Source organism: Equus asinus, chromosome 9 (genome assembly GCF_041296235.1).
Source record: "Equus asinus isolate D_3611 breed Donkey chromosome 9, EquAss-T2T_v2, whole genome shotgun sequence".
Classification (NCBI taxonomy): Eukaryota; Metazoa; Chordata; class Mammalia; order Perissodactyla; family Equidae; genus Equus; species Equus asinus.
Genome location: NC_091798.1, coordinates 53,728,542 through 53,755,889, shown reverse-complemented (window position 1 = coordinate 53,755,889; position 27,348 = coordinate 53,728,542). Strand labels below are relative to the sequence as shown.

General features: G+C 38.7%; 1 protein-coding gene across 2 annotated transcripts in view; it reads left to right on the top strand.

The window, feature by feature from the left end:
- PRDM6 (PR/SET domain 6) overlaps positions 1-27,348 on the top strand; it is a 104,955-nt gene that overhangs the window by 38,463 nt on the left and 39,144 nt on the right. The window lies entirely within an intron of this gene.

Genomic DNA, 27,348 nt, shown 5'->3' with positions numbered 1-27,348 from the left:
TTTTTGTAATGGCTTTATTTAAATTCTCTCATCTATTTAGGGATACTTTTTAAACAATAAAATCCATGTGTTCCATTAAAGTGTTTATAGTATTAAGAGATTAAAAAGTGCATTTGAGCCAAATGATAGTCAATGAGCAGTTACTAATTGTCTAAGAGATCATCCAAGAAGTTGATACAACTGCAATTCCACTTGTATTTTTTTTTTTTTTAAGATTGGCACCTGGGCTAACAACTGATGCCAACCTTTTTTTTTTCCCCCTGCTTTATCTCCCCAACCGCCCCCCCCAACCCCGACAGTTGTATATCTTAGTTGCACGTCATTCTAGTTGTGGGATGTGGGACGCAGCCTCAATGTGGCCTGACGAGTGGTGCCATGTCCGCGCCCAGGATCCAAACCCTGGGCCGCCGCAGTGGAGCGTGCGAACTTAACCACTTGGCCACGGAGCCAGCCCCTATTTCTTTATTTTTAATAGTACACAGTATTCTCTGTTACCATACCCTGTTCATTACTTTAAAAAATTATCATTATTAATATTAACAGCATTTTCTGTGTGCCAGGCATTGTTCTGTGTACTTTGCATACATTATCCATCTTAATCCTTGAATCATCCCTTTGACGGTGTTAATTCTTCCCATTTTATACATCAAAAAATGAGGCCTTGAGAGGCTATATCTATCATAACACTATGATGCATTGTAGTCATGAATTTTAATATCTGTCTTTCTCAGTAGGCTGAATAAAAGCAACTTGAGGTCAAAGGTCATGTCTGACTGAACTGTTTATCCTCAAGTTTTGGTAAATATTTGCTGAATGAACAATGAAGACAAGAGTGCTTGGTACATTGTCAGATGTTTTGCATCTAGAATGACCTGGGTGTGCATCTCAGCTTTGTCCCCTAATAGAAGTGTGTCCTTGGGTTGGTTGCTTAGCCTTTCTGTACCTCAGGTGCCTCAAGGCAAAATGGGCATAATAATAGGCTCTTTTCCATAAGAAGAGGATTAAATGAGTTAACACATATAAAGCACTTAGGATGGCGCTGGCACAGAGCAAACAGCCTATAAATATTAACTTTATTATTTCCAACCTGGGCATGTCTCATTGCAAAGTGTGTGCTCTTTTCATAACGCCTGTCTTTTTTAAAAAAAATTTATTTACATATCTTTAGATAAAAATTGTATATATTTAAGGTGTACCACCTGATGATTTGTTATACACAAAGTGTATACACGCAGTGAAATAATTACTGTCGTCAAGCTAATTAGCATATCATCTCACATCGTTATCATTTTTGTGTGTGTGATGAGTCTACCTGAAATCTACTCTCTTAGCACATTTCCAGTGTTCAGTACAGGGTTAAGTATAGTCATCATGCCTGTACATTAGCTTTCTTGATGTCATACTTAAAAATATTCATGGAGAGAGATCCAGACTTCCTTTGTCTATTACTTGAGCTCAATTCCTACATTGTGGTCTTTTCAGTGTTAAGAATATCATCCATTAACACACAGCGTGGATAAATGTGGAGAAACACCTCAGGCCTTGCAAAATTAGAATGGTTGCTTGCTCAGTCTTCACATAACCAGGATAAATAAATTCCTCTGTCCAAGTAACAACGAGTTATGTGAGTTTTTTTGTTTGTTTCTCTTCCTAACTTATCAAAGAGAAGTTTTCAAATTCTGGATGTTCTGTAAGTACCTTCTAATGGGTTTCCTTGTTTAGTTTTTCACAAGAGCAGGTATATCATCCCCATATCTCTGGTGGAGCACTCTCAAAGTGTGTTGACATTTCAGGAAGCGTTGAATGTTTCTAAATGCATCAGTATTTGGGGCTGAGTTGTCATCCCAGACTCAGAGAAATGTGCCAACACAAGATGGTTTCCCAGTATAATGTCTAACATGGTGGAATTGTGGTTGTACACATATATGTGGATATGCAAGTTGATATCTCTTACAGACTCCTGCCTTTTTCTTAACATCCTTATTTTAGAGGTTTTAATTATTTATTAAAATTTTTCTCTCCCAGATATATTAGCTTTTTGTTAACTTTTTCTATTTTGCCAGTATATAGATATTATATCTTTACAATTGATGAAGTTTGATAAACTCTTACGTGTTATCTTTAACAGATATTGTCTAGAAACCTATTTTCTCACGAACAGGACATTCTGTCCATCCAGTTCTCCCAGCCCACGAAGTGTACAGTATTCATATAATTATCTCCCTAGTCAAGGGCTTTGCAAGGAGAGAGGACAAGTTAATATTGATAACACATTTTATGTTTTGGAAAGAAGATATAAAGTCAGTGACACCTAGCATGAAAAGGCTATGAATAGGAAATAAAAAGAAACTCATGACTTGATTGCAGAAATAGCGTTAATCACCTTTGTCATAATGTCCCTTTCTATTGAAGACAAAGTATTCTTATTATCATAGGTTATGCATTTTGCCAAACTAATGAGAGAGTAGCAGGAATCTCATAAATTCTTCCTGTACAAACATGTGTGTTTTTCCTATAACTGAGAGAAATAACCACCTTTGATAGTCCTAGCAGTCTCCTTTTAAAATGGAATAAGAATCAAAACTTCCGTCATAGAAAAGGGCAAAAAAAAATATTTCTGGTAGCTTATTACATTTTCTTGGGGCTGGGTGGGGGGCGGGGGGGCAAAAGAACAAAACACAACCAAAATATCCTTTTTCATTAAAAGGCAGAATTAGCATTGCAAATACAATCCAGAACTTCCAAGCTGTCACTTAGGGTGAACCTTTTGATAAATTGGATCTTGATATTTACAAAATCTATTAAAATACAACCAATAGTGTGTTTGTTTATATGTTGACAAGATGATATACACCCTGAAGGTCAAAGGTGATGTGAACTGTTATGGTGTTCTTGTCAAAGTAGCTAAAAAAGGGGGGGCTATTTAAAGAGTTTTGATGGAATAATGGCTTCACCGCAAGTGTGACGGCAAATGCAAAGATCACCTTGAAAAAATTCAATTTTCTGTGATGTTTATCAATCAAAAAAAAAGAAAGTTTCTCTTCCTTCTGTAGCATGTTAAAAAATTGGCAGCTCAAATGGAAAAACAAATAGTGAAATTAAACAGAAAAGCATTGATTTAACTTCTTGGGTGGTTTATCAAATGGCACAACAAACTTTTCATTCTGTCTTGTCGTTTATTAATTACCCTCTTTTAATCAAACCAGTTAAGGATCACTTTACAAACTTTTGGGTTACTTCTGTATAAATAGTTAGAATAACTCAAAGTCATTTTGTCCTTTTACCAAATATGTTTCTCTAATTGTTAGCCAAGTTGTAGTTCTTTCCCTCTTGTAAAAACTCAAAAGTGTATCTGAAAATTAAATGTGAGGTTTACATAATATTTTTCCTAGCACGATTTTACCACTGCCTTTGGGTTCCTTGTTCTCTTTTTCTTAACAATTGTAATAGCCTTGATTATGGGAGACTTTAAAATGTAACACCAAAAAGAATGTGGATGCATTCAAAGTCAGTGAAGTTTTTCAGTAGAGACATTTATTTTAGTACTTCAAATTAGCATCTAGAAGAAATGCAGTAAAAATTATATGTGTTAATTTCAAGGTAAGAGATTAAGCTTACTTTAATGAAGAGTGTTGGTACAGTCTGTTAACAAAATATGAATTGGTATAAGTAGATAGACTTAGATGTCGTATCCCCTCAGCTGTTTAGAAAGCATTTTAATTTTTATGTTTTTTTAAAATTATAGTAACACACACAGAAAGCTAACTTAGGCATGTTTGAATTTATTTTTGAAAGGATCTGAACTTTTTCATGTGTTTGTCCCATAATGGATTAATTAAATGAAAGTAAGCCAGAACACCTGTAAACAGACGTAAAAATTATTAACCTCATATCTCCGCCAATCATTTTCAGTATAAGATTTCTGATAAACAGTATGTGGTTTCGCTCCCAGGAATCAATTCTTTGAGTGCATTTCAATAAATTGGTTCATCTCCAGTTACTGCTCAGCATGCAGAAATGTGTGATAGAACATTATGTAAGACATCAGAGTTTGAAGAAGCTAATCACATTGCAAAGCAGGGACGTTTAACCTGCAGTGGTTGACACATTCAGCCTCCACAGGTAATAAGGATAACCAGATCTTATCAAAATAAATGTGTAAATGCAAAAATATTTTTAAGGAAAAACTCATTGATCCCTGTTCTCCTTAAGTAATTAAAAACTTTTGCTGAAAACAAATCTCTGTAGTTGTCTTGATTCAAAAGATCATGGCCATCTCAGAATTGGTAATTATCAGATGGTTTACACAGGCTGGAAACCATAGTGAGGTAAAGTATATGAAAGTATTATGAAAACAATAAAGTTCTACACAAGTGCAAAATGTCGTATGAACAAGAACGAAGCTACCTTTGCCTATGTATGTTTAAAACCTTTTACTCATCCTGTCAGATGAAGGTTTAAAAATCAGCAACTCAGATGAAAGTGTTAATGGAAAAGCTTTAAGGCAATACAGGACTGTGAAACTCACCCTGCAGAAAAACCTAAGGCTGTTCCCACAACCAGAAATGAAACAAAACAGAAAGGCATCACCACTGGGTGCAGGCGTGAATGCAGGAGTTTCTCCCCCGAGGTGGCTCCATTCTGCACACATGTCCCAGGGCTGCAGTTCAGCTTCGTGCTAAAGACCTGTGGATTTAATAAAACTTTAGGGTGTGTCCATTAATGGTTGCTCTTGATGGGATTTGCCTTAACCCAAACCAACCTCAACTCCCTAGCCCGGAGCCTCAGGAACTGTATCTAAGCCACTAAACTATTACTAAAGCTGATTAATCACCTCTGACTGCTTTGAAATAAAACAAATGATTTAAGAATTAAAGTTTCTGTATCCCATTATCAAACTTATTAAGTCATCTCAAACTGCTGAATTTTGGATGAATTTCTAAATTCCTAAGAATCTATTCATGCATGTTCACAGCACATTCACACACTCCCTCCAACACACACACGTATTTATCCATGTTACACAAATACTAAAATAACCAGACCAATCCATTTGGACAGCAGAGTTCAACATAATTATTTTAGTTTCCTTAGTTTGTTTTGTTAACTGTCACCCTGCCTTGGGATATTTAAATTTTATTTTTTTATTTTTCACTCTCACTAAGTAAAGGAAATTAAAGTATTAAAATTATATTTGCAGATGTCTAAGCTGTTACAATAAAAATGAAATTTTCTTGGTAAGCCAAGTCTCACTGTTCTGCGGGATGTGCACAGGTGTTGCAGAGGTCTCTGTGAAGTGAGAGTAACTAGGTTTCTTGTGAAAGTTTCAGGGTATATTTCAATTATAAGGTCATATTTTCAGCTCCATCCCACTCTGAAGTCAGACCTTTATCTCTTTTTGGAAATTGTTCCACTTATGAATTTTAAGACTGTGATCATATGACTACAACTTCGAATGTATTCCTTGACATGTTGCATGATGTAACGTGAACTACGTAGGCCTAAAGTGAACCACACCACTTCTATTTTATTTCCACCCTAATCGTTTTAATGCGTTTATAGAGTTCACATTGGCTGAGAATGGCAGTGAGACGTATGACAGTATTCCCCCAATACGGTAGACTATTTTACAACGTAGATACTCAAGATGCCAAAGTGTTTCTAATTGTTATGTTCTTTTGTAGAAAGAATGAACATGTACAAAGAAACAAATAGCTAAATTAGAAAGAATTTCAGTAGCCAGTAAATCTAAGAGGTTACAAATGTATTTTGGTACATTTGACTCTATTCTGGAACATTTTGGCTACAATTTTTCTTTTCAATTTTAATCCTCTTTTTTTAGAGGAAGAAGCTGGGGATTTATTGTTATTGGGGTTCTTTTTCTTTCTTCCTTTTTTCCAGTTGCTTGTAGTACTGTTAAAAGCTTTAATGTTTCTGACACTGTTTATGCTAAATTTATGCAAAAGAATACATGTTGCACCATATTTCTTTTCAGTTTCCTTATCATTTTCCAGCCGTCATTCACTTTCCATAGTACTTTTTGGTGTTCTCTCTCTGTCTCTGCTTACTGCTGTCCTCACATCCTCAGAGTTTTGCCAACAAAGAGTGCATGGGAACCTCAGCGGCTGAGGAGTGCTCCAAATTTGTAGTGTGCTGTGGTGGCCAAAGCCCACACTCTGCAGCAAGGCTCCTGGGCCTCCAATCCCCAGCTACATCGCTTCCTAACTAACCCTGTAATCTTGTGCAGGTTACTTCTCTTTATGGCTCAATTTCCCATCTGTGGAAATAGGTTAATGGATGATGGTGAGGATAAGTGAGCTAATGCATCCTTGGAACCATCCCTGGCACAAAGTATGTGCTAGATATGTGTTTGCTGCCATTTCCCAATATGCTCATTTCCCCAATCACTTGCACATTTCTGTGCGTGGTAGGATGAGGATGAAGGAGCATTAAATTGGGAATTGAGAACCTCAAGGCCTGGATCTGGTTCTACTCTGATTTACTGTGCAAGGTGACTGTACAAATCACTCTAAGAGTTCTGGGATCATCAAATTTTAGAATTTGGAGACTTTTGAGGTTATCCTGACATTTGTGTGTGTGTGTGAAGAAGCTTGGCCTTAAGCTAACATCTGTTGCCAATTTTCCTCTTTTTGCTTGAGGAAAATTGTCACTGAGCTGCCAACTGTGGGAATCTTCCTCTATTTTATGTGGGATGCCTCCACAGTGTGGCTTGAGGAGTGGTGCTAGGTCTGCACCTGGGATCCAAACCTGTGAACCCTGGGCCTCTGAAGTGGACCAGGCGAACTTAACCACTACACCACTGGGCTGGCCCCTCTGACATTTTACTTATGGATGAGCAAACCAGAGATCCACAGAACTTGACGTTTCTCATCTCCTGTCACACAGGGCTAGGGCAGAGCAGTCCTTGGAAGCCAATACAGCATTCTTATCTCAAGTGTGGCATGTTGTTGTATTCAAAATAATTTTAGATGGTATACATATATATAGAAAAATGTTTTTAATATATCTAGGACATCAAACCCACAAGTTGATAAATATTGCTTATGCTGAGGCTAAATAACATGAATAAATTGATTTAAAGTCATTTTAAGAAGAATATTAAGTATGTAATGGTACAAGTAGTGTAAAGATAAAGCAAAAGTCATTAATGTCGATGCTGAGGTATGGGACATCTCACCCATTCCAGGTTCACTCCTGTGCTTTCAGATACTGACAGAGGCCAGAACAATTTGCCAGCCCACATGGTTTCCTATGATTTAAGATTTTTTTTCATTCATGATGTGCCCAGAGATAAGAAACTTCTTAGGCCTGAGGAATTTTTCTTATTATAATAACTATTTTTTTAAAAATAAGAGCATGAATGAATATTGGTTAACCATATGACATATGTTCTGGAATCCTAAGGGCAAAGGGAAGGAGCAGTTGTTGGGGCAGTTGTACCAAGCTGAGGGAAGTGTGAGATGCACTTTAGAAAGAAAAGGCAGATATGAAAACGAAATGTCAGGCCTGGTTCTGATAGCGAGTTATCTTATCACGAGCATAGGAACATTTACCCCATTCACTTTCAGCAATGATTGCCAAGCGCCTGTATCATCTCTTCTCTTTATCTGTGTGTACACACAGGTAAACCCGATTTCACACAGTAGCTATATTTTTGAAATGTTATAAATACTTTGTTTTATTTGAGTCATACTGTAGGGCTCTGGGAAAGTTGGATGTTTTGAAGAAAACTGGTAAAGCTTTTGTCAAGCAAAATCATCTCTTTGTCTCTTGTAAATTTGGAGATTTATAAATCACATTTTCTTAGAGTAAGACAGACATAATCAGAATGTTCAAGATTTGGGCATATTGGATAACACGTATTTGGTTTTGTTTCAGTTGTTTGGTTTTGAAGGCATGGAGGGAAACCACTGGGAATGTCAGCTGGTCTCGAGGAGAGGAGTGACATGGCTCTTCCTGACCCTTGTTAAGCACCATGCTCCCTCCCACCCCCCACTTTTAAACTGCACTAGGTAATTTTTTAAATGAATGAATATTCTGATATTAAACTTGCAGTTCTTTGACAAATAAGAAGGGGGAGAAGAAGTTTATTACCCCTCAAACTAGCGATCTACCCTGGCTGAAATGAACTTTAAAGTATAATGTGGAATGTCTCAGTGGATTCTGAAAGCCATTCCTTTTTCAGGTGGTCTGTGAACTGATCTCCTCATGCAGACAATTTAGAAGGAGCACAGCTAATAGTTTACAGATAATACTTAGTGAAAGTTAGGTCTTGCCATTGTGTTATTAAATTAGCATCCATTTTTTGGGTAATTTGTGTGTTTGTGTAGTTTGGCATGGTGAGCTTGAGAGAAAGGAGGAGGTGGACAGTGTGGGCCATAGAGTCTTTACCATTCTTGAAAGGGTTTTTGGAGAATCATTTCCTTATTGGCATATGCTGAATCCACCCTTGGGGACACGGGCTTCCCTCAGTGTGTGCAGGCTGTGCTGGATCCTGGTGACTTATTTCTATAAAGTCACTGCGCCTACTATTTTGATTCCATTGACTGATCCAACTGATGCTTAAAATGAGGGGATTTGGGGACTTTGGGTTTATTATAGGAGCAGAGTTGAAATGAAAGAAGGCAGAGATTCTGGAACCATCATAAGTTGAACTAAATAGGAGAGAATAGCAGGAGAGTTAGGCTGGGTGAGGTGGGATGGGGGAGGATGACCTGGAAGGGGGAAGGGTGGCTGACAAAAAGGATGCTGCAGGAATGGCCTTTATTTGATATAAATGCTTTTATAATTTATTTGTGAAAAAAATGCTGACATAATTATAGCCCTTATTTCAAACCATAGTAAGCCCTGCATTTAATTTTTTTAAAGAAAAGAACTGTGTAATTGGTAGTCATAGTTTATATCAAACCATTAAAAAATATTCTAAGCACTATTGCAAGCTCATAGACTCCCTAAGTGACATACTAATTTCAGATTATAGTTATATCATAATTACTGTGGCTTATGAAAAAAAAAGGGTTAAGTTCTAAGATATAATAACATCTTTAATCTGAAATTATCTGATTTTTGGCTTGGCCAAATTGGTTTGCTTGTATTTTCTTTCACAAAACATTTGGTCTCAATTGTAGTTTTCTTTCTTTAAAAAAAAAAAAGGTCGGAAAAAGTTCAAAATGACATGATGGAATATATATTTGTTTGGGAAAATGATCTGGTTCTTGCCATGGCAGCTATATTAAATTTTTAGGGTTATGTGATACAGTTTTTATATTAATACCATCTTTGAAATTTACTTACATGATGTAACAGCTCTGATGTTACATTATATCCTTGAAAGCAAAAACGTATAAACTAGCCCAGATTTATGCAGCTTCTTAGCAGGACAAAATTATTGAATTTAGGGGCCAGCCCCATGGCCTAGTGGTTAAGTTCAGCCTGCTCCGCTTGGGGGACCTGGGTTTGGTTCCCAGGTATGGACCTACACCAGTTCTCGGCAGCCATGCTGTGGCAGCAACCCACATATGAAATGGAGGAAGATTGGCACAGATGTTAGCTCAGCACAAATCTTCTTCAAGCAGAAAGAAAGGAAAAAGAGATATTTGTTGGGTTTTAATTATGCCATTTAGAATTTGACGTGTATTTAATTTATTGCAAAAGAAATGCAAAGGTGGTTTATAGAAAAAATACTCTTGCCTAATAAAAATGGCACATATCTTGGTCAGGCTATATAGTTTTCCCTTGTAATGAAAGCGGAGGTCTGAGAAATGGGTGTCATAAATGATACAAAATCTTTGTATTCAGTCTTCCCTCTGGTACATGGAATTGTAATATGTATTTATTCTTGCTAGGACTTTGGTTTGTAAGTGGTTTACTGATCAAGAGATGGCAAGTTGTTAATTCTTAAACAAGTTATAATTATTGGTACTCTTGTCTCTAAAGTTATTTATGGGCCTATTCTTTCATCAGAGATGTACCACTTTTAAATTGAACCTCAGATTCCAAGTTTAAAAAAAATTTTTTAAAAATAAAGTTAATACTTTTTTAGAGTTAGTTCTGGTAGTTGTCACCAGGGTGATTATGGAAACTAAATATTTCTACTGAGATAGAGAAAAGTAGAAATCATGTGAAGCTTCTCATCATTATACTTCCTTGATTTTATAAACTTAGTTTTGAGTAATTATATCCCAAGCTCAGAATTGTTCAGTAAAACAAATATTTCAAATTCTGATTGTTTTGAGGATAGGAGTAGTATTATTTTCCCCCTTCAAACTATTATTTTAACTTAGAGTATGATTCAGTGAGATACAATTGAGATGATTTGGATATTTATTTTCAAGTTTGAATGTACTTCAATGAATATTTTAAACATTATTGAATACCTTGGCATTTATATTTTTAATTTAAAACAGTTGTGTATAGGTTTTTCAGAATATTATGGCTTGCCGCTTTTAAGATCATGGGGTCACTGAACTACAGAAAAATTTTAATTTTTTTAGGAATTCTCTTTTGTAGTTGCATTCAGGCACTATTTTCAGCCCTTTATATGCCTTGTTTCCCTTAATCCTTACACACCGTATGGGGGTTATTATTCTCTTTTTACACATGAGAAAATGAACTTAGAGAAATTAAGTAATTTTCCTGAAATCACACAGCTGAGATTTGATTCCTACTCTGGCCAATTCCACTTAACACACAACACCCAAGGGTCAAAAATGTTCTGTCATTTTCTTCTGTACTTAGTTCTTCAGAAATATTGAAGTAGAAGGAAATTCGTTTTGGAAAGGAAAACACAAACCAACCAGTAAAAAGCAATGATAACAGTGCTATTTATTGAGCACTTACTGTGTGTCAGGCACTTATGTGGATGATCTCATTCCGTCCTTACAGAAACCCTGGGAAGTTGCATCAACATCTTCCTCATCTTACAAATGAGATAAGTGTTTTGTGCAGGAGGACACAGCTCATAATCTCTGAATCCAAGATTCAGGCCCAGGCTGTCGGATTCCTCTCCATCACCGTGTCTCCTCTTCACTGAAGTCTAAGTGTATCTGTCACACGTTTGTATGATTGAATTCACTCTCAATTACATGGGATTTTAAAAGATGAGACTGTTTAATAGTTTATTCATGACTTAGTTATACTCTACAGCTTAGAAGGTATAAATTATAGTTAAATTTGCAGGGGTCTAATAAAAAAGTATGTGACTTATGGTTATGTTATTCTACCCCCCTTATTAGGCATTGAAATATTTTTATATCTATTCAAAATGGTTGTGTTATGGCTTTTATCCTTCTGGGTTCCAGCAACCAAGTTCATATGTTTAAGACACATTTACATAGTCATAAATTTATGGAGTCATAGAAGTTGGGCTGGAGGATCCCAAAGATCATCTAGATTAACATCAACTGATAGAGAGAGTCAGGTTAAGTGACTTACCTCAGTCACAAAGTTAGTACTGCTGAAGTCAGAATTAGAACCCAGGATTTCTAATTTGTAGCTCATCTACCAATGAATTAAGTAGGAAATATAAAGACAAAAGCCAGAGGCAGATAACTTATAAATTATTCCTTAATTTATAAAAACTTTACAGCTTACAAAGCAAGTGATTCTATTGGTGGGCTGATTTAATGTGATTGTATACTTTCTTTTTAGTAGGAAAAAATGGTGGGATCAAAGGGTTTGATGAAAGCCGAAGGGGGATGCTTTGGAGTATTAATAACCATTGACTCACTAAATCCAGCAATAGGCAGTGCTTACTGTTCCCAAAGCTGAAAGACTGAGCCGCCCACTCACATGATCTCCAACCTAAAAATATCTGTTTTATGAAACAAACCAACCAAAAGACTCTATTCCAGTTTACTGTTCTAGTGGTCCTGAAAGTTTGGTCAGAGATTTACGCAAAACCAATACATCAAAATGCAATTGCAATCAAATACAAAATGAAATTACAGTAGAAGGGACATAGGAAGCCCAGGGTCTCTAGCTGTGGAGAAGAGGGAATGAGAATGAGATCCAGTGCTTCAGAGACCAGAGAAACCTATCCAACTCTGAAGAGGGCCTCCTTAAAAGTATACAGAGCACCCCAAGAATTCTAGCTCATCCAGATGTTATCTCCATTTCTCCATGCAATACTCTCCTTCTATCTGAATGTGTGGAATTTGGCAGTAGTTTTGTGTGTGTGTGTGTGTGTGTGTGTGTGTGTCTGTCCATCTGCTAGAAGCTATGAGCTTTCTTCCCAGAAGATTGCTTATATTCACATACACCATTTTCTTGAGATTTCAAGGTGTTTGTAGCCTAGCCTGAAATCTCTCAATGGACCCCAGTAAAAGAGATTTCTTTCTATTCATTCCTTTCAGCCCACAGATACTTCCTGTAGAAAGAAGGGAATCCTAAGTCTTCTAAAAATTAGGAAGCATACAGGTTATAACAATGTGGAAATGAGGTGGTTGCTTTTCTTTGGGTGTTGACATTAGTTATACCTCTGCTAAACAGAGGATTTGCAAACCTCAGGCCCCAGATGTTCAGGTTTACTGGATCTCTGGGTTGGATTTCCGGGGAATCGTGCCTTGTGGACTTGACTGCCTATCCAGGAACACAGGGCTGTCTCTCTGTGGGAAGGCGCCGTGTCCCCTCACCGGCTGCACACTTGCCAGCCCTCTGGCCCAACTGTGTGAAAAGAGTTTTATTAACAGTCCCAAACCAGGGCTGTTTAGAGGCCTGGGACACTTCCATTTTTTGAGGCCCTTGATATATCGAAAAATGAAAAGATGCCAAAACAGGGTTACAAAAACAGTGGTATACTTTAAATGTTTACCTTTAACAACTTGATGCTTTTAATACCAGAAACATATAATTGTGCTATTCATAAGTTAATTACAGGATTTATAAAAATGTTAATTTATGGCTCACTACAGGCAGTGTGGTCCGATCAAAGGACCGAAGTTTAGTGTGCAAAGAAGGCCTTCTTCTTTTAGCCCTGTCAGTCTATCTCTGTGATAGTATGTATAACCTCATTTGGAAATGACTTCAAAGGTCTAAATTTGAGGCTCTTTATGAAAGTGAGGCCTAATGGCTCTGCTGGGACCCCCTGGAAAGGATCTGCAGAAAATTCTTCTGCAGGAGGAGCTGGGGTTGCCCCTGTCGCCAGAATCCCTTACCTTCTCCTCTGAGCTTCTTCTCTGCTCTTGTCCTGCAACTGCAGCTGCACGGTCAGTGGCCTCACCCTGGATCTCTGCGAGGACCAAACGAACCATCTATGCAATCGGAGGGTCCAGGAGTGGTCCTTTATCCTCTTCAGGATAACTTCAGCCCTTACTATGGCACTTCACGTTCCTTTAAAAGAGTATACCCCTTTTCAAGCCTCACTTGAAGATAAAGCTCAAAATGCGAATATTCTTTCAGGAGTAGCACCTTACCCAGATTTGCAAGTAGGTATAAGTTGCAGCTACTGGGATCCTGATGAGAGTGCGCCCTGGACCGAAAGAGAGGGATTGAAGCACAATGGAGGGTGGAAAAAGAGTCACCTAAAGGGAAGACCAGGGATAGTAACAGTAACCCTCAGCAGGGGACAGTTTAGGGGTGGGAATGGAAGGAGGGACCAATATTTGCAGAGAGGCAGGTATGTGCCAGGCTCTGGGTAGCCTCTGGCCTCGCCGTTGGCTGAAGTCTCCATCCAGCTGCTCTGCGGTGGCCTCAACTCTGCAGAGTTCCATTTTTAAAGGAAGTTAAATGTTTTCACCCAAAATAAATAAGTAAAGTGATGGAAGTGTTAATTAACTAGATTGGGAGAGAGTGGGAATTCTTTCACAATGTATAAATATAGCACATCACCACAAAGTACGCTTTAAATATCTTACAATTTTATTTGTCAATTATACCTCAGTAAAGTTGAAATAAAAGAAACAAAGAATTAAGGGGAAAAATAATAAAGGAAGTGTTAATTTCAGCCAGTGAAGCAAAGCACAGTTTTTCGGGGAATGTTACATCTTTTAAAATTCTCCCGGTTGGATGTTCAACTCTGTCTTAGCTGCGTTGATCTGCCCAGAGAACACTAATGGCCAGCCCTTAGTACTTGGGTACCTAGAAGGTATCCTATCCTTTCTTCTCTATCCTTCTGACTGTCCATCCATTCATCTACCTACCCATCCACACTTGCATCCATCTATCCATTCATCCAACTAACCAACAGGCATTTGTTGAACACCAGGCACTACAGTGTGCTAAGCTCTGTGTTAATCACTAGGGATGTGATGGCAAACAAGACAGATTTTATCTTTGCCCTCACTGAGGTTATTATCTGGAGGATTTTAATCAAACATTTGTGTAACGCTGCCTTCACCATCCAGAATATGTTTAAATACTCAGCTTTAACTCTCCCTTTAAATTCTGATGTCCTTCTTGTAAAATTGTGATGGATTACCCTTCCTACACTTAGGAACCCCATTGTAGACATCAAATGACCAAAGACTGACTGATGGGAAAATCTACAGATTGTGGTGCCAGAATAAATGTCTTCTGATTTGTTTATGTGTGTCTTTCTCCTGTTGAATTGTAAGTTACTTGAGGGCGAGGACTGGGTGTCAAGTTTTTAAAGCTCTGTGCTGAGCACAGTGACTAGTACATAGTAGCTGCTTATTGAATGTTTGTTGAAAGAATGTTGTCTGAGAGGTCAGAGGTCTACATTCGAGGCTTATCATTATTGCCATTACCTTCTATCCTTGGTGCCTCCTCTCCTGGATCTTGATGAGGAAGAGACCTGTGGCAAGCAAATATGTTTCTTCAGTCCTCTGGACAACTGTGCAACCATTCCTTCAAGAAAAATGGTTCTGAAAAGCCAAAATCCATCCCTCTGCCATGTTTCTTGCTCCAGGACAAACTTGGAATTTCATTAAGTTTTTCCTATAAGAAGTTATCTTGGGAGCACAGCAACCTCAGGGGGCTCTCTCTTGGAACCATGGCTAGCCTAGGCCACTGGTGACCCTCATGCTCTTACTTTCTCGAGCACCCTGAAGTTGAGGGTTGACTTCATTTCTGCCATTGTCCCGTGATCCAGGGCAGGATGGTGTAAATTGGGAATTGAGTGCATGCTCACACTGTCCAGACTTGACGTAAGGAATGTCTCCTAAATTATTTAAGATCTGAAAATATGTTTTCTACCCTCGACAGATGGCTGCTTTCCCCTTAATAAAGTGTGTCTGACAATCACACTTTATTGGTGTGGTTAGGAAAAGAATGTCGTAGACTTAGGAAAACATAATAATTTACAGAGTGACACATTTCGGCGAAGAAATAAAGCTGTAGACTGCTCTGAAAAGAAGTAAAACCATAGGAAACCATTACTTCATTGGGACAAACATTCTGTGTCTTTAGAAAGTTCTTGCTAAAAAAAGCGGGTGAGCTCTAGGGCACATTGTGTATGTGTCCACACATCCATGGAAGTAGCCTCTCTCTGATTTTTTAGGGACATTCCCTTTGCAAACATCCCCTACTTAGTACCTTCTAAGTGTTTAATATGATTACTGTCTAACATAGCAGCTCACACCTAGGCTTTGGTCCAAGCTGCTTCTTGGAAGTCATATTCTTCAGTAGCTGCTGTGCTGAGGTGTAAAATCAGTAATAGTTTTCACCAAGGTCTGTATAGTATCATACCCACTAGAATTTGCAAACCAGAAATTTCCACTACAGTAAGGGTTAAATAGTACTCCATAAGATGTAGTGCATGCCCCATATGGAGAATCCACGTATGTGCCATGGTGTGTGCAATAACTTCAATGTGTTATTTCATAGTTCTCAAGTGTAGAACTATTTAGTATACTGTCATAGATAATGTGCAAATCCCATCAATTCACACTGGTATTATTTCTAGGATTATTTTAACAGCATAATTGTTCCCTTTCCTGTTTGGTGGAAAACTAAGGCTTTGTTTTTCCAAGTGGAGGAGCATGTTAATTCAAATTTCTCTCTGGTTTATTTTCCAAAATTGATACTTTCTCACATAAACCATAGTATTGTTGTTTATTTTTTTTTCAAAATCCACCTTTCAGGTATGTGAGAGAGGATGATGAGTAGCTGTGTATGTTTGCGAGTCAGAGACCAGGATCAGTTGCAAGGCAGGATTCTCTGATGCTAAGTGCTGAGATCCCGTTCCACTGATTCGTTTCCACACCAGCAAAAGCGAAAAGGCCAGAGAAGAGTGAGAAAGGCCAGGATGGGAGGGAAGCTGGAAACTCTGGTGTTTTACTCATTCATCTCAGCGTATGGAGAAAAACGTGGTAATAATGTGAGCTGCCCTTTGTTTATAAGACACACAATTCATGGCAGCGATTTTTATAAGCCTCAAAATGGCACTTAATAAATATGAGAAGATACAGGCTTTCTTGATTACTTAGATCTAAATGTTTATTCAAGCTTTCATGAGAGTTTTTCTTCATTTATACACAGTTCTCTTCACTGAACAATTGTCCATTTTTAAACGTGGACTCAGTACATGTGAAACCAGTTTCCACAGGATCCAAATCCATTTCATTTGTGAATATATTTAGTAGAGGTCAGGACTTCTTGTTGATTGCTTTAATTAAAACTGGAGTTTTGAAAAACTGAATTGAAGCAATTTTTAAATGGGTGGCTTGTGTCAAAGAATTTTACAGTTTGTGAAAGACATTCGTGTTGATACTTGAAAAAAAGGAAGAAAAGAAATGAAAAAGAAATTGCTGCGTGAAAATATTTCCAAGGCTGTTCTGAGCAATGTAGGAATTAGCGGTATTTTCCTCCTTGGTGTTGATGTTGCACGGACACTGGAGATAGTTGTGCACTGTGGATATTATTGTGGTGACAGAGGAGAGTGAAAAGGATAGGGTTGCAGCAGAGCAGTCGATGGCACCAAGCCAGTGCCCTGAAAAATGGCAAACATGTCACAGCTAACAGCTGGATGCAGAAATATTTCTCTTTAATTTGGACGGATAAAATTTTTTTCACAGCAGGGCACTCTCAAAAGAGTACAACATCAAAGAGGGCGGGTCTCACCAGTCAGACATCAGTTGGCTCCAGGATGGAGCAAAATGAATGAACTGTCAGGACTTTTCCAGCATATATGCTTCTGCCAAGTGAAAAGTTAAAGGTTCAGTGGCTTGTTCAGATCACAGACAAAATCCTGATAATGAAAGGCTGATTCCCCAAAGTCTTCCTCTGATCAACAGACAGAGGATGTCTGAGGAAGACTCCAGATTGATGGATGGCAGGCTTCCTATCGACGGCTGCCTCCGTCCTAGGAGATAAGTGGGATTCACCAAATGCTCTCTAGCTCTCGGGAGCTCCCGGGCCTCTGGAATCCTCAGAGTCACCCGCTCTCCTCTGTTAGCCTGACACTTAGCAGCAGCTGACCCACAGTGTGACCAAAATACCCATCTCCATTTCTTCACATGGCCGGCTCTCTGATGCAGGCTTCACAAACACCACCACGGGTGTTTTACAGTTTATTGACACTTTTCAACTGTTTTTCTGATTACCATATTTCAGTCTTGACTTATATGTTAGTATTATCTGCAAACTCAACATAAACCTCTAATGATTTTCTAATATTTCTGGAACTTGATGAATGTGAATTGACAGAGTACAGTATATAGCTTTATATCAGCATTACTGAAAATACAGCAACGGTGTATATAACCATTACTCATTTATTTTATGGGGCATTTATTACTTGACCTTTGAAGCTTCATCTTAGAATCTTGGCATTCCAAACATTCTGAATATTCCAAACCCAACTGAGAGGATAGAGTTTTCTTATTAGACATAACAACAAAATAAGTTAATTCTAATGGAGGGAGGAGGGAGAAATTATTGAAATAAGCCTATAGTATTATATATTTGAGAAAAGTTGAAAAACTGAACACAAATAAATATGGGCACTATATTGATTTATACATTTATATGTATAAATATTTATATATTATTATGGGCACTAGCTGGCATTTGCTTTAATGAAGAAACTTTTGTTGTAAAATATGCATCTTCATCCACAGGCTTATGCCTTGCCCGTTTTTTGCTGTTGCTGGTCTCTATGGTACGTTGCCATGGCAGGAAAGTGGTTTTACATAGAGGTGGGGAGTTGTGTCTTTATCCATTGCATGGTTGCTTTGTGTAAATTTTACTAACAGATTAAGTAATTCTCGCTAAATTGACATTGCTCTGAAAATAGGACTATGTTTGATAAATGACATTATTAATCATTACGAACATTTTTATAGCCTTCATTTGGAGAATTTCGATGCTTTTAAAGAAAAAGCTCTGCTATTTCTCCCTGAGAGGGCAAATGGATGTGATGAGAAAAGCAATAACAGGGTGGCCTAAGATTCAGGAGGATTTCATCCTTGTCACACTCACTTACCAAATGCACGTCATTTAATCTTCCTTAGCCCAAGGTTTCTTGTCTGGAAAACAGAATAATGTTCCAGCCTACCTTCTGGGTCAGTTATAAAGATCACATAAGTTTTTGAAAGTATTTTATAAACTAAAGCCCCACACAAATGTGTAGCTGTTGCTCTTTTTGTTAAGGTAGAGGCAGAGGCTTTCATTCATTTTTAAAGTATGGATTTGTGGTCTCTCTTCTCAAGCTTTGATTTAGCTTGATTTGAAAGTTCAAAAGTAAAGAGGTTAGGAGACCACAGTGCTGTGGTTCTTGCTGTCTTCCCCTCTAGATTGGGAAGCAGTACCCGGAGGCCCTGGATGACAGTGCTCCCTGTTGATCTGATGTTCTAGGCTGCCATCCACAAATGTCCCCTGCTCCTCATCCAGGTACATTTGATTGCACAGACAGTTCACCTACCTTGAACGTGTTCAACGTTTGTGTAGAAGTGAGGCACTGTGAGGTGAGGCCTCCCTGGGCCAGAAGTGTCAGTGACTTCAGAGGTCAAGCAATCCTACGTGGTGGGTGATTTCAGTGAGAAGCTGTTGGGGTCCTGAAGCCACAATTAATTAAAACACCTGGTAGTTGTAATAACTACCTGTTAGTTATAGATATGCTCCAGGAATACTTCGTGTGGTGGGTGCCTGTGTCTTTTGGATGACATTTTTATAACACTGCATTAAACTGAAGACATTAAATTTAGGAAATGGAAAATGTAGGACTGAAGAAATGCTTCCTTATTGTTTTCTAGATAGTATTTACATTCATTCAGCATTTTTACTATTTTGTTTTATTTTTTGATAGACTCATCTGGGAGATAAAAACATAAAGTAGAATGACTGATTTATTCCTTATCCCTTCCTTATGTTCTCCCCAGTTTTTTCTTCTTTCTCTTTCTCTCCCTCTCTTTCTTTTTCAACAAGAGCTGACTTCCTGGTATGTACAAAGCCTTGTGTAAGGTACCTATGGGGAAATTTTTTAAATATTTAAAATACATTCCTGCCCTCAATGAGCTTACAGTCTGGTAACCTTAGCGATAATGAGTTTGTGTATGCTGCACATATTATCTGTGGTGTCCAGGAGCAGATTAGCAAATTATGCCTGAGCTGACAATTCCCATCTAAACATAGTGATGGCCTAAGGGTAGCTAATGCTCTTTGGGCTCTTACTGTGTGCCCTGCACTCATTTAAGTCCTTTCTATATAATAGCTCTTTTGATTTTCATGCCAGCCCTTTGACATAGGCACTATCATTAGCACCAGTTTTTCAAAGAAGTTCTCAGCTTTCGCAAGAGGTTAAATAACTGCCCAAAGTCACATGGCTATCCAAGGTGGAGCCATGATTGTAACTCACACGCAATGGAGCAGACACCCACATGCATGCTCTTGACCTCTGTCCTCTGCCCTCTCTGCTCACTCCTGACTGGAGTGACTTCAATTATGTTTTCACTGGTAATGCTTAAGAAAGTCTCCTCTTTTGACTATGCTATTAAAAGTAAAATCTTTTATTTAGCAACAGAGGTATTCTGGTTTTTAAATTTTCACAGTCAAACCAGTCAAGAACTATTCTTTAGTCAATAATAATATTATTAGTTGAGTGGCTATCCATGAGCCACACAATATTTCACCTCTCCCTCCTGACACAGAGGAATCTCACAGTAAAACATTTTTATCCATCGTGGCAAACAGTATATTTTTCAATTGAGTTTCTCAAATTACTAATTTGAAATTACTAATTATTGGAACCCTAATTTCCAGAATTTTACAGGAAGATGGGGCCATGTAAAGGATCTGTGTGGAGAATAGGCAGAGGGTTCCGAGAGACCATCTTTATATCTATTCTTCCCTGGATCCTGCAGGCACTGTGAAAGGACTTAAGACAGGGCTGAGTTCTCAGGTCTAAGCTGGAAAACTCCCAAAGACCTCCTGTCAGCCCTTTTCTCTGGTAATTGTTGATTACATTTTAATCATCATATGAAATTCACCTTTGCATTTCATAGACTTGAAAGAAGTTATGTTCAAGGAGGATGTGATATTTTCTTTAAAAAGCCTTAGTTGTTCGTGCTTAGAATAGAATTTTAATTGCATTTAGTAGTGATTTCTTCTCCAGCTTTGAATAAAATCTATGATCTTTAAGAAGCTATAGAATTATTGGGAGAATTCAGTTCACTTCAGCATGTTTTGAGTTCCTTCTGTGTGCTGGGCCCTGTGTTAGAAGTTTGGGCATAAAATACACTCCCTCACGTCAGCTGCTCAGTGAAAACTGAAGGAGGCTGGCATTCCAGCACGCAACCAAATGCTGGAGTCTGGGGCCTCAGCATAGGGGCATGGCAGGTGGGAAATACAGGAGAGGGAGCTGACACAGCTCCCTACTCCCTGAAAGTCAGCTCATCTTTTTTGTATAAAACCTTTGGATCTTTTTTTTCCCATGCCAAAATTCAGGGACCGAGGTTCTGGGAGGAGAGGATTAATGTTTAAGTTGTAGCTCAAGTTCCTTTTGTTTATGGTCATTGGCTTTCTTCAGTGTATTTGCAGGGTTCAGTGAGGTGAAGGGGGCCTCAGCACTCTCCCAATGGGAAGGCAGAAGGATGGAAGGTTGTGAGGACGCCTGGAGATGAGGCCTCCTTCTGCCACTGACTAGTAGTCTCCCTTTGTCTAAGTCACTAACTTTTGGAAACCTCACTTCCTTATGTATAAACTAATCAGGTTGGAACAGATGGTCTCTGAGGTCCCTTCCAAATCTGATTTTCCTGGGCTCTAATTTTAGCCAAGGTACTCTGCGTTCTAGCAAGAGAACTGGTGACCAAAATCTTCATGGAGGCCTGTCTACTGGAGGAAGTGCTCTGCCTGTGGTTTTTCAAACAGGGTCCCCCAGTTCACTGCAGGCCCTTGATGATGTCCCACGACCCGCCTCAGAGAGCAAGGCTGAAGTTAGTTGAGCTGGTGGGGTGCCTGGTAGACTTTGTTTTTGTCAGTTTTTATAGTGGAATTATATTTAAGACTTCTTTGAACTAAACAAGATTTCTTGCTTACAAAGATCATTGATAGCCTCTGCTGGTAAAAATGAAAGAAATGATCTGTCTTCTCTGCAACCCCATTCCTTGGAAAACTTCAGCACAGAAACCTTGGATCTCGGTGAGATGATGATGGCTTCTGGGCAGCACAGGAGTGATGAATATTTGCAATGTTTCCAGGCTATCAGTTCAACCGGTTTTGCTTGCAAGTGTCCCCAGCTGTAATAGACTCATTTTCAGTGGTAGCAATAATTCCTTTACAGCTGGGATTACAAAGGTAAATGCTTAATGAAGCCAACCAGGTAAGTAAATTAGTGAAATAGGGAGCGATAGGGAGTGGTAGGGACTGTGGAGAACTAGAAAAGCACATGGCCACCTTCTTTTTCTCAGTTTGTGGATTATTGCCAGAGATTGGGGGACCCATCTTTTGATTTTTTTTCAAGAAAAATTTGAAATTAGGTAAAATTTCCAAATTTTTAAACACAGTGGAAGGAAACCAAAGTTGGTCAATTGCTTGCATTCAGCCTGAAAGCCACTAGTTCGCGAATCTTGCTTTAGAGAAATAGATTGCTTGGAGCCACCAATATACACAAATTCTGATCATTCAGAAGGTGGTTTTCTTACTATTATGTTAAAACGGGCCCAGGTCAGTTGCTGACTTACATTGTTTCCATGATTATTATTATTGTTAACGTAAGTTGGCAACATTCATAAGTGACAAAGCTGTGGACGAGCCACTCATGACCAGTGTTTATAACACACAACACTGGGGCATTTTTTACTCATGCTGTGCTCATTTAAAGTGGATTCTTGTTCTAGAATAATAAGATTGTGGGAGAGAGTGGCGTTTCCTGATATCCAGGATTGCAATAAAACACCGTTCACCTGGTTGTTTTCAGCTAATACCATGCACGGTTTGCAATGAGCGAGAATTTGTGTGATCATTATTTCATGTGTGGCATCCCAGTAAATATTATTGGATTGAAAACTGTAATAATCCCCTTAAAAAGGTAACAGTTAGCTCTGCCCCTTACTTATATTTCTACTTCCATTGATATAAGATAAAAGAAAAAGTACAGACCAAAAACAGTGGTTTTAAAATAGCAACAACAACAATCACAAAAGAAATCAGTGGCTGATAATGTAGTGATACATAGGACAAATATTTTCCTAGGAGGGTAACACAGATATGGTCTTTAACCTTAGGTAAGATAGTCAGCTTCTCTATTTTAACAACGCATGCAAAAACTGAACTACAAAGAAATAAATGCCTAGGGTTTCTTTTTGTTTATTTTTCTTTCTTTGATTTTTTTGAAAAAAAATCAGAAAAGCACAAAGTATAGTATATAATTTCCGATATGCAGGCCATCAAAGAAATGAGTATTAATACTTTGCCATATTTGCTTCAGAATTTTTTTTTAAGAAAAATGAGGCATTTCGGATAAAATATTAGTTCCCTTTGTTTTCTTTCCATTTCCTTCTTTCCCAAGGCCAGCATTCTGCTACAGTTATCAGGAGTCCTTCCACTGTGTCTTTTCAGAATTTTACTATATGTATAGATATATATGGATAGATTGCTATATGTACTTTACAATATACACCATTATAAAATAATCTATTGAGTGTTATTTTGTATATTTTGAATGTTAGGCAATGGTATCATATGTATCAATCTGCAACCCAATTTTCTCAATCAACATTATGTTTTTGATATTTATCTATATCAACTGAATCTTAATACAAACAGATCCGGTTAATTCATTTTAAGTGTTTTATACTATTTTGTCAAATAAATAAACCACAATTTATTTATTCTTCTGATGGTGGATATTTCTGTTACTTCTAATTACTATTACAAACAATGCTACAACGAATGCCCTTCAACTTGTCTCGTTAGGCACATGTATCAGAGTTTCATTGGAGTAATTTTCTAGAAGTGAAATTGCTGAGTCATAGGATATATGCATTGTCAACTTTTTTCAATATTGCCAAAATGTTCTCCAGTGTGAGTGTGCCATTTTATACTCCTTTTCAGCAATGTTGAAACTAGCTTTCTAAAACAAATATGCCAAATATACTTCCTGCAGTTTTGAGGATTTTCCATTGCAGAATTTAACCGTTTCCCACCAAATGTCCTGTGTGTTTCTTTACATATATTTCTTCTACCTCGAGAGAGTCATTTGTTCTGCTTCCTTAGAAAGAACAGAGCAAATAGTAAAACTTAGGTTGTTGATGTTCATCCAGAATAAAGTCCATAGCTTTCTGCAAAACTGTGCTTTATTCAAATGTTCTTTCACATTGAAATCTCCCTTAATCTAAATTTAACTTTATGTGACTTCATACTCACGTTTTGAATGAATAAAAACTTCTGACCTTTTCAACATTTTCATAGGTCCTGAGGGGATTGTCTAAACACTTTACACATGATTTTCCATTATTTTTCTGCTTATTTTAAATCTTTTGAAAGGTAATGAAAACAAAATCACTCTGGGTCTTGGCATTAATTCACCTCCTTAAATTCCTTAAATTTTTTAAACCTATTCGGTCTCTAACTTAAAATTTCGTTTTAGTGTCACACAAATGTAGATGTCAATGCAACCTCCAAGAACAATTTCCTGAACTTGAACTTGTTGCTGCTGCTCTAGACTGAAGCCTGTTGAAACATTTCCCCACTTGCAGATCCTTCTCTTCTGGGAGGAAGCCCCTGACAAGATTCAGGCTCAGGCTCCTTGTGTACTTCAGTTACATGTGGAGTTTTAGCCCCTCCTCTTTTTTTTTAATCTGAGCTCTTAAATGGCAGCAAAGGTGAGCCAATGGTGGGGAGTAATGACAGGGCCCGAGTGAGTACCTGGAGCTCTTCTGAGACTGCGTCCTACTTCCTACTCAGCGCTCACATTTGGGTATCCTGGTTCTCCCAATTTTACTCTCCCTCCCAGAAATGGGCATCAGTACCTTCTGGCCCATTATTTCTCTTTCACAAAACGCTGAGTTTAAATGTTAAACCTTCACAGCACAGACCAGAAAGGGCCCAGGGTTTTCTTGAGCCAAATGCAAAGTTTGGCACACGTGGTTGGCCTCCTTAAATAACTTTGGTGGGAGTGCTGCCCTATTAGCCTGATGAGCTCCCTGGAGGAAATCCCACGTGCTGTGAATATATGTTGTTGTGACTTGACATTTTATGACATTTATGAAGCTTTTATTTTGGGGGGAAGTTGGGTGAAATGGATATAATCAGATTTGTGTTTTGAAAGAGCCCTCTGGCTACAGTTTAGAGACTAGGCTGGAGGGGCCTGGAGAATCTGCAGGGAGATCCGTTAAGAGACTGTTGCAATACTTCCGGTGAGAAAGGAAGCTGCTTTGGGCTAGGATGGTAACAGTGGAGAGGGAGAGATAGGTGCACTTGAAAAGTATTTAGGATTTTGGTGGATTTAGGACCCACCAACGAGATTAGGTGATGGCTGGGCTCTGGAGGCTGAGGGAGAGAAGCGTATCAAGGTTAAATGAGCTGCCTCAACTCTGATTGGGTGCAGTTATGGCATCTAATTGGCGCATGAGATTTTTGTCACAGTTTCATGTGAAATAGTGGAATATCAGTGTTAGTGGAAGCCAAGGAGGCTCAGCCTCATGCCATGTGCTACGTTGTGTGATATTTGGAAAAAAACCTGACAAATAGCCATCTACTTTTCCTCAAGGCAAGTAGCAGTTTCATCAGGCAGGCAAAAATCGTAGGATTGCTATAGTCACTATATACTTAGTTTAAGGAGATTATTGCTGAAACAACAGTATAGGAGGAAACACTTTGTTTACTCATTTTCAAGACTGACTGGCTGCGGGCCGGCCCCATGGCCGAGTGGCTGAGTTCCTGCGCTCTGCTTTGGCCGCCCGGGGTTCACCAGTGCTGATCCTGGGCGTGGACCTACACACTGCTCACCAAGCCATGCTGTGGTGGCATGCCACATAGAAGAGCTAGAATGATCTACAACTAGGATATGCAACTTTGTACTGGGGCTTGGGGGAGAAAAACAGAAAAAGAGGAAGATTGGCATCAGATGTTAGCTCAGGGCCAATCTTCCTTGCCAAAAATGCATTAAAAAAAAAAAAAAGACTGGCTAGTGTCTGGTGTTCAAATGAGCTAACACTCAAGGTAGCACCCACTACATATAAATGTTAAAGAATTTTACTTGCTGTTGAGGACGTTGGCTAGAAACACAAAGGAGAATTCTACTTCTCAAAATGCTTCATCATTATTTCACTGCAGCCCTCACAGAAGGTTTGTTCGTGGGGGAAGGACAGGGCAGAGGGCTGGGTTATCAACATTCTTGGCTCCATTATAGATAAACAGTGGCGTTTAAGGAACTGATGGCTTTGTTCAATGTCGCATGGGCTGTCAACAGCAGACTCAGGGTTAAGACTTTGAATCTTTGAACCAGCTTCCTGAAACAAAAATAAAAACAACAAGCACAACAAAATAACTGCAGTGTCATCTGACCTAAATACGAAGTCTGTCATTAGATTGCTTACGTAGCAGATGTATTTGTCACGTGAAGTGTTTCCATTCTCTACTATTGTCTCAAAACTCAGAATTTAAAGAAGTCATGGATCTTAAATATACTATAATCCAGGAATCTCTTGATTCTTCTCAGGCTACACTGATTATCAGCTGTAGTCACTCTGGTGTGCTACCCAGTCATAACTTCTCAAACAATTGTCTTTATTAAATTGATGTCTGTCTTTTATTTGTGGGGTTAGTGGAAGGGTTGGAGGTGGAGACAAATGAGTTCAAGAAAAGTGAAAAAAACATCAGCTATTTTAAAATGACTAGTGATAATAAAAAGAAACTCATCCCTAAGCCCTTTGGCCCCCCGAATAGAAATACTGAGCTAAATTAATATGAATGACCATACAGGTTTTAGGGCCTACATGTAACCAGTGAGGCTCACTCTAAGACTTATTCTTCATAGTCTATTGGGAAAGGAAAAGTGGAAAGGCTGATCAGCAAGAGTAAGAGCCATTTCTCAGCATGCTCTGGGGAGCACCTCAGCGGCTCCCAGGATCCCACTGCTGATTTTATTTGAAAAGGTCCAGCTGTACTGTGGTCCCTCTGAGAACTGTACCTTTTGTTTCCTGGATGCCCCTAGGACTGGGGATGACCTAAAATTCCTGTGTATATGTAACCCCTTGATCTCCACTCCTCTAGATACCACATCCTCCAGGGTGCCCAAGGCTGACCTGGATTCTTGGAATGAAAGCCGATCACCTCTGCTGTCAGCACTGGCTCTGCGTGTGCTGGGCTGGCTCGTTGTTTTCCATAAGACTTTTGTCCCACACTTATTGCCTGGTTTGAAGCAGACTTCATTTCCTTAAATCTGATCTTGAAAGAAAATCTGCTTGAGATGACCTAAGGCCATATTAGTAGACCAACCTCAGTGAAGACATTTAAAATCCCTAGGAAACAGTTATTTTTTTCCCCTCCTTTTCGAGGGTCTCTCTTTTTTGATGACTCCTCTCCTAATAGTTTCAAGTCCCAACAGCTGAAGTCCTACATCTTCTACGAGGTGAGAGTCCATTTGTTTCATCCAAATCAGAGTCTGTTTGACTCGTTCCGTACAGCTCCATAGCTCTCCAACTGCCTTCTGCTAGGTGCCACTCAGCTTGTTGAACGGACGGTTACTGCCTCTCGAATGCCTTCAAACAGTTATGTGTGTGAGACTGGGGGCCTCTTATGTGGATGTTCCAGCCATGTCAGTGTGGCCTCTCCCTTCAGCCTGCTTTGTTTATCCAGCAGCTCATTACTTAAGAGTAGCCTGTCAAAATAGGTTAAATATTCTTTGGGAAACATGGTCACTCACATCCTTGAGATACCACAAATATGTTTAATACAGGGAAGATTGGCTTGATAAGAAAAACGTAACTG